Below are 13,159 nucleotides of genomic sequence, written 5' to 3' on the forward strand. Positions count from 1 at the left end.
TGAGGAGCATCAGCACTGCTCTGCCTGAGCAGAACCATCACCGCCATAGGTTGTCAAATAACCCGGATTTAACCCACACAGGTAAGTCCAATGGGGTGCAGGCATGTCCTCTATGCTTACAGCTTCCCGTGGGTGTTGGTTTGATACCGTTTGGGGACAGCCAAGGAGGCATCTGCAGGCAACAAAGGTAGGTGTGTGCTTGTGTGTGTGTTTCCTATGCAGATCCTAAGCCCAGTGTCACATGCAAGTAGGAGGAGTAAGAAGGGTTCCTGGCAAATCCGGGTTATGGATTGCATTTAAAAAGGCCCCGTGGGAGTGCAATGGGCCCCTGTCTTGCTGCTTAGCAATAATGGTATGGGTTTAGGTTCTGCTGTGTGTACTGGTGGTTGACTGCCCCCCAGCCCAGAGTGTGCATGGAAAATTGTCTGGCAGCCTCCCTGACAGCAAGCAGTGATAGTGCCCATGAAGGGGACCTTGTTGGGCCCGCCCCTTTCACGGTTATCGCTTCTCGGACTTTTGGCTAAGATCAAGTGTAGTATCTGTTCTTATCAGTTTAATATCTGATACGTCCCCTATCTGGGGACCATATATTAAATGGATTTTTGAGAACGGGGGCCGATTTCGAAGCTTGCTTCCGTCGCCCTATGCATTGACCCGATATGGCAGTATCTTCGGGTACAGTGCACCACCCCCTTACAGGGTTAAAAAGAAAGATTCCTACTTTCATTGCTACCTGCTTGCTGGCTAGCCAGCTAGCCAGCCCTGTGGGCCTTGCTGCTGCTGCTGCAGCCAAAAAACAAAAGGTGGTGCTGCTGCTGCTTCTGCTGCTTCTGCTTCTGCTTGTGTCTGGCCGCTGTTGGAGCGTCCAGGCACAGGACTTCTGCTGCTGCTGACTAAATGGCCTCCTTAATTGGATCATTTGAGTAGCCAGCACACCTGTGCAGGTAGGGCATGACATGATAGGCAGCTGCCTTGATAGCGGGTGGGTGCTGAATGTTCCTAATTGACAAAATAAGATTAATGCTTATGAAGAAATATAAAATCTCATCCCTTCCCCAATATCGCGCCACACCCCTACCCCTTAATTCCCTGGTTGAACTTGATGGACATATGTCTTTTTTCGACCGTACTAACTATGTAACTATGTAACATAACATGGGGGGGGTCTCCTGGCTGTTCACACAGGTGTGTCATTGCTGTACATTGACCATGCATTGCTTCTGTGGTATTGCAAAGGCAAAGACAAATGCTTCCAGCCATCCATTGCACTAATGGATTGGTCATCAGCTGGCTGTCTATGTCCCGCATCAATATAGACCAAAGTACAGAGGGTTAGGCTATGCTATTGTGCACCTACCTGATGCATCAGAAGGTGCGAGGCCCTTGCTAAATTCTGTGCACAGACTTTGAGATCTATACTTTAGACTGTATCTAAACCTGCTCCAACATGGACTGACATTCTGGCCTACTTTCAGCCGATGCGACTTGTCTGTCGCTGAACAGTCGCTTTTTATGTATTCAGCACCTATGTATAATGTTGTAAAAATGCTCTAGAAGCTAAAGTCGCAGAAATGTCACACATATTTGGCCTGCAACTTTCTGTGCGACAAATTCAGACAGGAAAAATCAGTATAAATCCTTAGAAAATTATCCCCCAGTGTCTCCATCTGCTGGCGGTATTGAATAAGCATTGCTGCACTGATGGGGTATGCATTAGACGAAAAAAAAGAAGAAAAAGAAGAATAATACGCCCAGAAAAGAGGCGAAAAGGAGAAAAACGTAAAAAAACGTGAAAAAAAAGTAAGAGGAAGAGAAGGGAAAAAAAGGTGGAAATGGGTTTAAAAGTGATTTCGGCGGAGAAATATATATATATATATATATATATATATATATATATATATATATACGCGCACACACACACATATATATAAACGTATTCTCCGTTGAGATATTGCAGCCGCTGCTGTGTCCAGGCCCAGGAGCCTTAGCACTGTGCTGTGATGTCACTCAATACCACTGACATCACTAGGTGTAAACAACATCTCTCCTTTGCTGTGTATGTGACTATGGAGCTGTTTGGTGATGTCGTCTATTATGGCCTTCATAGAAGCAACAGGAGATTGTTGCATCCATCTAGAACCCTCAGAACTACAGTGCTATGATGTCACTCACTTCCACAGGCCTTGCAGAGTGTAAACAACAACAACCCAGCTTTGTTGTGTATGTAACCATAGGGATTTGTGATGTCACCTAGAACCTTCACAGCAGCGACAGCTTTATGAGGAGCATCAGCACTGCTCTGCCTGAGCAGAACCATCACCGCCATAGGTTGTCAAATAACCCGGATTTAACCCACACAGGTAAGTCCAATGGGGTGCAGGCATGTCCTCTATGCTTACAGCTTCCCGTGGGTGTTGGTTTGATACCGTTTGGGGACAGCCAAGGAGGCATCTGCAGGCAACAAAGGTAGGTGTGTGCTTGTGTGTGTGTTTCCTATGCAGATCCTAAGCCCAGTGTCACATGCAAGTAGGAGGAGTAAGAAGGGTTCCTGGCAAATCCGGGTTATGGATTGCATTTAAAAAGGCCCCGTGGGAGTGCAATGGGCCCCTGTCTTGCTGCTTAGCAATAATGGTATGGGTTTAGGTTCTGCTGTGTGTACTGGTGGTTGACTGCCCCCCAGCCCAGAGTGTGCATGGAAAATTGTCTGGCAGCCTCCCTGACAGCAAGCAGTGATAGTGCCCATGAAGGGGACCTTGTTGGGCCCGCCCCTTTCACGGTTATCGCTTCTCGGCCTTTTGGCTAAGATCAAGTGTAGTATCTGTTCTTATCAGTTTAATATCTGATACGTCCCCTATCTGGGGACCATATATTAAATGGATTTTTGAGAACGGGGGCCGATTTCGAAGCTTGCTTCCGTCGCCCTATGCATTGACCCGATATGGCAGTATCTTCGGGTACAGTGCACCACCCCCTTACAGGGTTAAAAAGAAAGATTCCTACTTTCATTGCTACCTGCTTGCTGGCTAGCCAGCTAGCCAGCCCTGTGGGCCTTGCTGCTGCTGCTGCAGCCAAAAAACAAAAGGTGGTGCTGCTGCTGCTTCTGCTGCTTCTGCTTCTGCTTGTGTCTGGCCGCTGTTGGAGCGTCCAGGCACAGGACTTCTGCTGCTGCTGACTAAATGGCCTCCTTAATTGGATCATTTGAGTAGCCAGCACACCTGTGCAGGTAGGGCATGACATGATAGGCAGCTGCCTTGATAGCGGGTGGGTGCTGAATGTTCCTAATTGACAAAATAAGATTAATGCTTATGAAGAAATATAAAATCTCATCCCTTCCCCAATATCGCGCCACACCCCTACCCCTTAATTCCCTGGTTGAACTTGATGGACATATGTCTTTTTTCGACCGTACTAACTATGTAACTATGTAACATAACATGGGGGGGGTCTCCTGGCTGTTCACACAGGTGTGTCATTGCTGTACATTGACCATGCATTGCTTCTGTGGTATTGCAAAGGCAAAGACAAATGCTTCCAGCCATCCATTGCACTAATGGATTGGTCATCAGCTGGCTGTCTATGTCCCGCATCAATATAGACCAAAGTACAGAGGGTTAGGCTATGCTATTGTGCACCTACCTGATGCATCAGAAGGTGCGAGGCCCTTGCTAAATTCTGTGCACAGACTTTGAGATCTATGCTTTAGACTGTATCTAAACCTGCTCCAACATGGACTGACATTCTGGCCTACTTTCAGCCGATGCGACTTGTCTGTCGCTGAACAGTCGCTTTTTATGTATTCAGCACCTATGTATAATGTTGTAAAAATGCTCTAGAAGCTAAAGTCGCAGAAATGTCACACATATTTGGCCTGCAACTTTCTGTGCGACAAATTCAGACAGGAAAAATCAGTATAAATTCTTAGAAAATTATCCCCCAGTGTCTCCATCTGCTGGCGGTATTGAATAAGCATTGCTGCACTGATGGGGTATGCATTAGACGAAAAAAAAGAAGAAAAAGAAGAATAATACGCCCAGAAAAGAGGCGAAAAGGAGAAAAACGTAAAAAAACGTGAAAAAAAAGTAAGAGGAAGAGAAGGGAAAAAAAGGTGGAAATGGGTTTAAAAGTGATTTCGGCGGAGAAATATATATATATATATATATATATATATATATATATATATATATATACGCGCACACACACACATATATATAAACGTATTCTCCGTTGAGATATTGCAGCCGCTGCTGTGTCCAGGCCCAGGAGCCTTAGCACTGTGCTGTGATGTCACTCAATACCACTGACATCACTAGGTGTAAACAACATCTCTCCTTTGCTGTGTATGTGACTATGGAGCTGTTTGGTGATGTCGTCTATTATGGCCTTCATAGAAGCAACAGGAGATTGTTGCATCCATCTAGAACCCTCAGAACTACAGTGCTATGATGTCACTCACTTCCACAGGCCTTGCAGAGTGTAAACAACAACAACCCAGCTTTGTTGTGTATGTAACCATAGGGATTTGTGATGTCACCTAGAACCTTCACAGCAGCGACAGCTTTATGAGGAGCATCAGCACTGCTCTGCCTGAGCAGAACCATCACCGCCATAGGTTGTCAAATAACCCGGATTTAACCCACACAGGTAAGTCCAATGGGGTGCAGGCATGTCCTCTATGCTTACAGCTTCCCGTGGGTGTTGGTTTGATACCGTTTGGGGACAGCCAAGGAGGCATCTGCAGGCAACAAAGGTAGGTGTGTGCTTGTGTGTGTGTTTCCTATGCAGATCCTAAGCCCAGTGTCACATGCAAGTAGGAGGAGTAAGAAGGGTTCCTGGCAAATCCGGGTTATGGATTGCATTTAAAAAGGCCCCGTGGGAGTGCAATGGGCCCCTGTCTTGCTGCTTAGCAATAATGGTATGGGTTTAGGTTCTGCTGTGTGTACTGGTGGTTGACTGCCCCCCAGCCCAGAGTGTGCATGGAAAATTGTCTGGCAGCCTCCCTGACAGCAAGCAGTGATAGTGCCCATGAAGGGGACCTTGTTGGGCCCGCCCCTTTCACGGTTATCGCTTCTCGGCCTTTTGGCTAAGATCAAGTGTAGTATCTGTTCTTATCAGTTTAATATCTGATACGTCCCCTATCTGGGGACCATATATTAAATGGATTTTTGAGAACGGGGGCCGATTTCGAAGCTTGCTTCCGTCGCCCTATGCATTGACCCGATATGGCAGTATCTTCGGGTACAGTGCACCACCCCCTTACAGGGTTAAAAAGAAAGATTCCTACTTTCATTGCTACCTGCTTGCTGGCTAGCCAGCTAGCCAGCCCTGTGGGCCTTGCTGCTGCTGCTGCAGCCAAAAAACAAAAGGTGGTGCTGCTGCTGCTTCTGCTGCTTCTGCTTCTGCTTGTGTCTGGCCGCTGTTGGAGCGTCCAGGCACAGGACTTCTGCTGCTGCTGACTAAATGGCCTCCTTAATTGGATCATTTGAGTAGCCAGCACACCTGTGCAGGTAGGGCATGACATGATAGGCAGCTGCCTTGATAGCGGGTGGGTGCTGAATGTTCCTAATTGACAAAATAAGATTAATGCTTATGAAGAAATATAAAATCTCATCCCTTCCCCAATATCGCGCCACACCCCTACCCCTTAATTCCCTGGTTGAACTTGATGGACATATGTCTTTTTTCGACCGTACTAACTATGTAACTATGTAACATAACGTGGGGGGGGTCTCCTGGCTGTTCACACAGGTGTGTCATTGCTGTACATTGACCATGCATTGCTTCTGTGGTATTGCAAAGGCAAAGACAAATGCTTCCAGCCATCCATTGCACTAATGGATTGGTCATCAGCTGGCTGTCTATGTCCCGCATCAATATAGACCAAAGTACAGAGGGTTAGGCTATGCTATTGTGCACCTACCTGATGCATCAGAAGGTGCGAGGCCCTTGCTAAATTCTGTGCACAGACTTTGAGATCTATACTTTAGACTGTATCTAAACCTGCTCCAACATGGACTGACATTCTGGCCTACTTTCAGCCGATGCGACTTGTCTGTCGCTGAACAGTCGCTTTTTATGTATTCAGCACCTATGTATAATGTTGTAAAAATGCTCTAGAAGCTAAAGTCGCAGAAATGTCACACATATTTGGCCTGCAACTTTCTGTGCGACAAATTCAGACAGGAAAAATCAGTATAAATCCTTAGAAAATTATCCCCCAGTGTCTCCATCTGCTGGCGGTATTGAATAAGCATTGCTGCACTGATGGGGTATGCATTAGACGAAAAAAAAGAAGAAAAAGAAGAATAATACGCCCAGAAAAGAGGCGAAAAGGAGAAAAACGTAAAAAAACGTGAAAAAAAAGTAAGAGGAAGAGAAGGGAAAAAAAGGTGGAAATGGGTTTAAAAGTGATTTCGGCGGAGAAATATATATATATATATATATATATATATATATATATATATATACGCGCACACACACACATATATATAAACGTATTCTCCGTTGAGATATTGCAGCCGCTGCTGTGTCCAGGCCCAGGAGCCTTAGCACTGTGCTGTGATGTCACTCAATACCACTGACATCACTAGGTGTAAACAACATCTCTCCTTTGCTGTGTATGTGACTATGGAGCTGTTTGGTGATGTCGTCTATTATGGCCTTCATAGAAGCAACAGGAGATTGTTGCATCCATCTAGAACCCTCAGAACTACAGTGCTATGATGTCACTCACTTCCACAGGCCTTGCAGAGTGTAAACAACAACAACCCAGCTTTGTTGTGTATGTAACCATAGGGATTTGTGATGTCACCTAGAACCTTCACAGCAGCGACAGCTTTATGAGGAGCATCAGCACTGCTCTGCCTGAGCAGAACCATCACCGCCATAGGTTGTCAAATAACCCGGATTTAACCCACACAGGTAAGTCCAATGGGGTGCAGGCATGTCCTCTATGCTTACAGCTTCCCGTGGGTGTTGGTTTGATACCGTTTGGGGACAGCCAAGGAGGCATCTGCAGGCAACAAAGGTAGGTGTGTGCTTGTGTGTGTGTTTCCTATGCAGATCCTAAGCCCAGTGTCACATGCAAGTAGGAGGAGTAAGAAGGGTTCCTGGCAAATCCGGGTTATGGATTGCATTTAAAAAGGCCCCGTGGGAGTGCAATGGGCCCCTGTCTTGCTGCTTAGCAATAATGGTATGGGTTTAGGTTCTGCTGTGTGTACTGGTGGTTGACTGCCCCCCAGCCCAGAGTGTGCATGGAAAATTGTCTGGCAGCCTCCCTGACAGCAAGCAGTGATAGTGCCCATGAAGGGGACCTTGTTGGGCCCGCCCCTTTCACGGTTATCGCTTCTCGGCCTTTTGGCTAAGATCAAGTGTAGTATCTGTTCTTATCAGTTTAATATCTGATACGTCCCCTATCTGGGGACCATATATTAAATGGATTTTTGAGAACGGGGGCCGATTTCGAAGCTTGCTTCCGTCGCCCTATGCATTGACCCGATATGGCAGTATCTTCGGGTACAGTGCACCACCCCCTTACAGGGTTAAAAAGAAAGATTCCTACTTTCATTGCTACCTGCTTGCTGGCTAGCCAGCTAGCCAGCCCTGTGGGCCTTGCTGCTGCTGCTGCAGCCAAAAAACAAAAGGTGGTGCTGCTGCTGCTTCTGCTGCTTCTGCTGCTTCTGCTTGTGTCTGGCCGCTGTTGGAGCGTCCAGGCACAGGACTTCTGCTGCTGCTGACTAAATGGCCTCCTTAATTGGATCATTTGAGTAGCCAGCACACCTGTGCAGGTAGGGCATGACATGATAGGCAGCTGCCTTGATAGCGGGTGGGTGCTGAATGTTCCTAATTGACAAAATAAGATTAATGCTTATGAAGAAATATAAAATCTCATCCCTTCCCCAATATCGCGCCACACCCCTACCCCTTAATTCCCTGGTTGAACTTGATGGACATATGTCTTTTTTCGACCGTACTAACTATGTAACTATGTAACATAACATGGGGGGGGTCTCCTGGCTGTTCACACAGGTGTGTCATTGCTGTACATTGACCATGCATTGCTTCTGTGGTATTGCAAAGGCAAAGACAAATGCTTCCAGCCATCCATTGCACTAATGGATTGGTCATCAGCTGGCTGTCTATGTCCCGCATCAATATAGACCAAAGTACAGAGGGTTAGGCTATGCTATTGTGCACCTACCTGATGCATCAGAAGGTGCGAGGCCCTTGCTAAATTCTGTGCACAGACTTTGAGATCTATACTTTAGACTGTATCTAAACCTGCTCCAACATGGACTGACATTCTGGCCTACTTTCAGCCGATGCGACTTGTCTGTCGCTGAACAGTCGCTTTTTATGTATTCAGCACCTATGTATAATGTTGTAAAAATGCTCTAGAAGCTAAAGTCGCAGAAATGTCACACATATTTGGCCTGCAACTTTCTGTGCGACAAATTCAGACAGGAAAAATCAGTATAAATCCTTAGAAAATTATCCCCCAGTGTCTCCATCTGCTGGCGGTATTGAATAAGCATTGCTGCACTGATGGGGTATGCATTAGACGAAAAAAAAGAAGAAAAAGAAGAATAATACGCCCAGAAAAGAGGCGAAAAGGAGAAAAACGTAAAAAAACGTGAAAAAAAAGTAAGAGGAAGAGAAGGGAAAAAAAGGTGGAAATGGGTTTAAAAGTGATTTCGGCGGAGAAATATATATATATATATATATATATATATATATATATATATATATACGCGCACACACACACATATATATAAACGTATTCTCCGTTGAGATATTGCAGCCGCTGCTGTGTCCAGGCCCAGGAGCCTTAGCACTGTGCTGTGATGTCACTCAATACCACTGACATCACTAGGTGTAAACAACATCTCTCCTTTGCTGTGTATGTGACTATGGAGCTGTTTGGTGATGTCGTCTATTATGGCCTTCATAGAAGCAACAGGAGATTGTTGCATCCATCTAGAACCCTCAGAACTACAGTGCTATGATGTCACTCACTTCCACAGGCCTTGCAGAGTGTAAACAACAACAACCCAGCTTTGTTGTGTATGTAACCATAGGGATTTGTGATGTCACCTAGAACCTTCACAGCAGCGACAGCTTTATGAGGAGCATCAGCACTGCTCTGCCTGAGCAGAACCATCACCGCCATAGGTTGTCAAATAACCCGGATTTAACCCACACAGGTAAGTCCAATGGGGTGCAGGCATGTCCTCTATGCTTACAGCTTCCCGTGGGTGTTGGTTTGATACCGTTTGGGGACAGCCAAGGAGGCATCTGCAGGCAACAAAGGTAGGTGTGTGCTTGTGTGTGTGTTTCCTATGCAGATCCTAAGCCCAGTGTCACATGCAAGTAGGAGGAGTAAGAAGGGTTCCTGGCAAATCCGGGTTATGGATTGCATTTAAAAAGGCCCCGTGGGAGTGCAATGGGCCCCTGTCTTGGTGCTTAGCAATAATGGTATGGGTTTAGGTTCTGCTGTGTGTACTGGTGGTTGACTGCCCCCCAGCCCAGAGTGTGCATGGAAAATTGTCTGGCAGCCTCCCTGACAGCAAGCAGTGATAGTGCCCATGAAGGGGACCTTGTTGGGCCCGCCCCTTTCACGGTTATCGCTTCTCGGCCTTTTGGCTAAGATCAAGTGTAGTATCTGTTCTTATCAGTTTAATATCTGATACGTCCCCTATCTGGGGACCATATATTAAATGGATTTTTGAGAACGGGGGCCGATTTCGAAGCTTGCTTCCGTCGCCCTATGCATTGACCCGATATGGCAGTATCTTCGGGTACAGTGCACCACCCCCTTACAGGGTTAAAAAGAAAGATTCCTACTTTCATTGCTACCTGCTTGCTGGCTAGCCAGCTAGCCAGCCCTGTGGGCCTTGCTGCTGCTGCTGCAGCCAAAAAACAAAAGGTGGTGCTGCTGCTGCTTCTGCTGCTTCTGCTTCTGCTTGTGTCTGGCCGCTGTTGGAGCGTCCAGGCACAGGACTTCTGCTGCTGCTGACTAAATGGCCTCCTTAATTGGATCATTTGAGTAGCCAGCACACCTGTGCAGGTAGGGCATGACATGATAGGCAGCTGCCTTGATAGCGGGTGGGTGCTGAATGTTCCTAATTGACAAAATAAGATTAATGCTTATGAAGAAATATAAAATCTCATCCCTTCCCCAATATCGCGCCACACCCCTACCCCTTAATTCCCTGGTTGAACTTGATGGACATATGTCTTTTTTCGACCGTACTAACTATGTAACTATGTAACATAACATGGGGGGGGTCTCCTGGCTGTTCACACAGGTGTGTCATTGCTGTACATTGACCATGCATTGCTTCTGTGGTATTGCAAAGGCAAAGACAAATGCTTCCAGCCATCCATTGCACTAATGGATTGGTCATCAGCTGGCTGTCTATGTCCCGCATCAATATAGACCAAAGTACAGAGGGTTAGGCTATGCTATTGTGCACCTACCTGATGCATCAGAAGGTGCGAGGCCCTTGCTAAATTCTGTGCACAGACTTTGAGATCTATACTTTAGACTGTATCTAAACCTGCTCCAACATGGACTGACATTCTGGCCTACTTTCAGCCGATGCGACTTGTCTGTCGCTGAACAGTCGCTTTTTATGTATTCAGCACCTATGTATAATGTTGTAAAAATGCTCTAGAAGCTAAAGTCGCAGAAATGTCACACATATTTGGCCTGCAACTTTCTGTGCGACAAATTCAGACAGGAAAAATCAGTATAAATCCTTAGAAAATTATCCCCCAGTGTCTCCATCTGCTGGCGGTATTGAATAAGCATTGCTGCACTGATGGGGTATGCATTAGACGAAAAAAAAGAAGAAAAAGAAGAATAATACGCCCAGAAAAGAGGCGAAAAGGAGAAAAACGTAAAAAAACGTGAAAAAAAAGTAAGAGGAAGAGAAGGGAAAAAAAGGTGGAAATGGGTTTAAAAGTGATTTCGGCGGAGAAATATATATATATATATATATATATATATATATATATATATATATACGCGCACACACACACATATATATAAACGTATTCTCCGTTGAGATATTGCAGCCGCTGCTGTGTCCAGGCCCAGGAGCCTTAGCACTGTGCTGTGATGTCACTCAATACCACTGACATCACTAGGTGTAAACAACATCTCTCCTTTGCTGTGTATGTGACTATGGAGCTGTTTGGTGATGTCGTCTATTATGGCCTTCATAGAAGCAACAGGAGATTGTTGCATCCATCTAGAACCCTCAGAACTACAGTGCTATGATGTCACTCACTTCCACAGGCCTTGCAGAGTGTAAACAACAACAACCCAGCTTTGTTGTGTATGTAACCATAGGGATTTGTGATGTCACCTAGAACCTTCACAGCAGCGACAGCTTTATGAGGAGCATCAGCACTGCTCTGCCTGAGCAGAACCATCACCGCCATAGGTTGTCAAATAACCCGGATTTAACCCACACAGGTAAGTCCAATGGGGTGCAGGCATGTCCTCTATGCTTACAGCTTCCCGTGGGTGTTGGTTTGATACCGTTTGGGGACAGCCAAGGAGGCATCTGCAGGCAACAAAGGTAGGTGTGTGCTTGTGTGTGTGTTTCCTATGCAGATCCTAAGCCCAGTGTCACATGCAAGTAGGAGGAGTAAGAAGGGTTCCTGGCAAATCCGGGTTATGGATTGCATTTAAAAAGGCCCCGTGGGAGTGCAATGGGCCCCTGTCTTGCTGCTTAGCAATAATGGTATGGGTTTAGGTTCTGCTGTGTGTACTGGTGGTTGACTGCCCCCCAGCCCAGAGTGTGCATGGAAAATTGTCTGGCAGCCTCCCTGACAGCAAGCAGTGATAGTGCCCATGAAGGGGACCTTGTTGGGCCCGCCCCTTTCACGGTTATCGCTTCTCGGCCTTTTGGCTAAGATCAAGTGTAGTATCTGTTCTTATCAGATAATATCTGATACGTCCCCTATCTGGGGACCATATATTAAATGGATTTTTGAGAACGGGGGCCGATTTCGAAGCTTGCTTCCGTCGCCCTATGCATTGACCCGATATGGCAGTATCTTCGGGTACAGTGCACCACCCCCTTACAGGGTTAAAAAGAAAGATTCCTACTTTCATTGCTACCTGCTTGCTGGCTAGCCAGCTAGCCAGCCCTGTGGGCCTTGCTGCTGCTGCTGCAGCCAAAAAACAAAAGGTGGTGCTGCTGCTGCTTCTGCTGCTTCTGCTTGTGTCTGGCCGCTGTTGGAGCGTCCAGGCACAGGACTTCTGCTGCTGCTGACTAAATGGCCTCCTTAATTGGATCATTTGAGTAGCCAGCACACCTGTGCAGGTAGGGCATGACATGATAGGCAGCTGCCTTGATAGCGGGTGGGTGCTGAATGTTCCTAATTGACAAAATAAGATTAATGCTTATGAAGAAATATAAAATCTCATCCCTTCCCCAATATCGCGCCACACCCCTACCCCTTAATTCCCTGGTTGAACTTGATGGACATATGTCTTTTTTCGACCGTACTAACTATGTAACTATGTAACATAACATGGGGGGGGTCTCCTGGCTGTTCACACAGGTGTGTCATTGCTGTACATTGACCATGCATTGCTTCTGTGGTATTGCAAAGGCAAAGACAAATGCTTCCAGCCATCCATTGCACTAATGGATTGGTCATCAGCTGGCTGTCTATGTCCCGCATCAATATAGACCAAAGTACAGAGGGTTAGGCTATGCTATTGTGCACCTACCTGATGCATCAGAAGGTGCGAGGCCCTTGCTAAATTCTGTGCACAGACTTTGAGATCTATACTTTAGACTGTATCTAAACCTGCTCCAACATGGACTGACATTCTGGCCTACTTTCAGCCGATGCGACTTGTCTGTCGCTGAACAGTCGCTTTTTATGTATTCAGCACCTATGTATAATGTTGTAAAAATGCTCTAGAAGCTAAAGTCGCAGAAATGTCACACATATTTGGCCTGCAACTTTCTGTGCGACAAATTCAGACAGGAAAAATCAGTATAAATCCTTAGAAAATTATCCCCCAGTGTCTCCATCTGCTGGCGGTATTGAATAAGCATTGCTGCACTGATGGGGTATGCATTAGACGAAAAAAAAGAAGAAAAAGAAGAATAATACGCCCAGAAAAGAGGCGAAA

At 46.1% G+C, this 13,159-nt stretch overlaps 6 non-coding genes across 6 annotated transcripts; all 6 read left to right on the forward strand.

Annotated features, from left to right (window-relative positions):
* Positions 1-500: 500 nt before the first annotated feature.
* On the forward strand, positions 501-691 carry LOC130348633 (U2 spliceosomal RNA). Its single transcript, XR_008886138.1, has one exon. It is a non-coding gene; the product is annotated as a U2 spliceosomal RNA (small nuclear RNA).
* A 2,088-nt stretch (positions 692-2,779) lies between these two features.
* On the forward strand, positions 2,780-2,970 carry LOC130348668 (U2 spliceosomal RNA). The gene has a single exon (XR_008886169.1). It is a non-coding gene; the product is annotated as a U2 spliceosomal RNA (small nuclear RNA).
* Positions 2,971-5,060: 2,090 nt separating this feature from the next.
* On the forward strand, positions 5,061-5,251 carry LOC130348669 (U2 spliceosomal RNA). Its single transcript, XR_008886170.1, has one exon. It is a non-coding gene; the product is annotated as a U2 spliceosomal RNA (small nuclear RNA).
* A 2,086-nt stretch (positions 5,252-7,337) lies between these two features.
* On the forward strand, positions 7,338-7,528 carry LOC130348671 (U2 spliceosomal RNA). The gene has a single exon (XR_008886171.1). It is a non-coding gene; the product is annotated as a U2 spliceosomal RNA (small nuclear RNA).
* Positions 7,529-9,619: 2,091 nt separating this feature from the next.
* On the forward strand, positions 9,620-9,810 carry LOC130348673 (U2 spliceosomal RNA). The gene has a single exon (XR_008886173.1). It is a non-coding gene; the product is annotated as a U2 spliceosomal RNA (small nuclear RNA).
* A 2,088-nt stretch (positions 9,811-11,898) lies between these two features.
* LOC130348634 (U2 spliceosomal RNA) lies at positions 11,899-12,088 on the forward strand. The gene has a single exon (XR_008886139.1). It is a non-coding gene; the product is annotated as a U2 spliceosomal RNA (small nuclear RNA).
* Positions 12,089-13,159: the final 1,071 nt, after the last annotated feature.

Source organism: Hyla sarda, unplaced genomic scaffold (genome assembly GCF_029499605.1).
Source record: "Hyla sarda isolate aHylSar1 unplaced genomic scaffold, aHylSar1.hap1 scaffold_885, whole genome shotgun sequence".
Lineage (NCBI taxonomy): Eukaryota > Metazoa > Chordata > Amphibia > Anura > Hylidae > Hyla > Hyla sarda.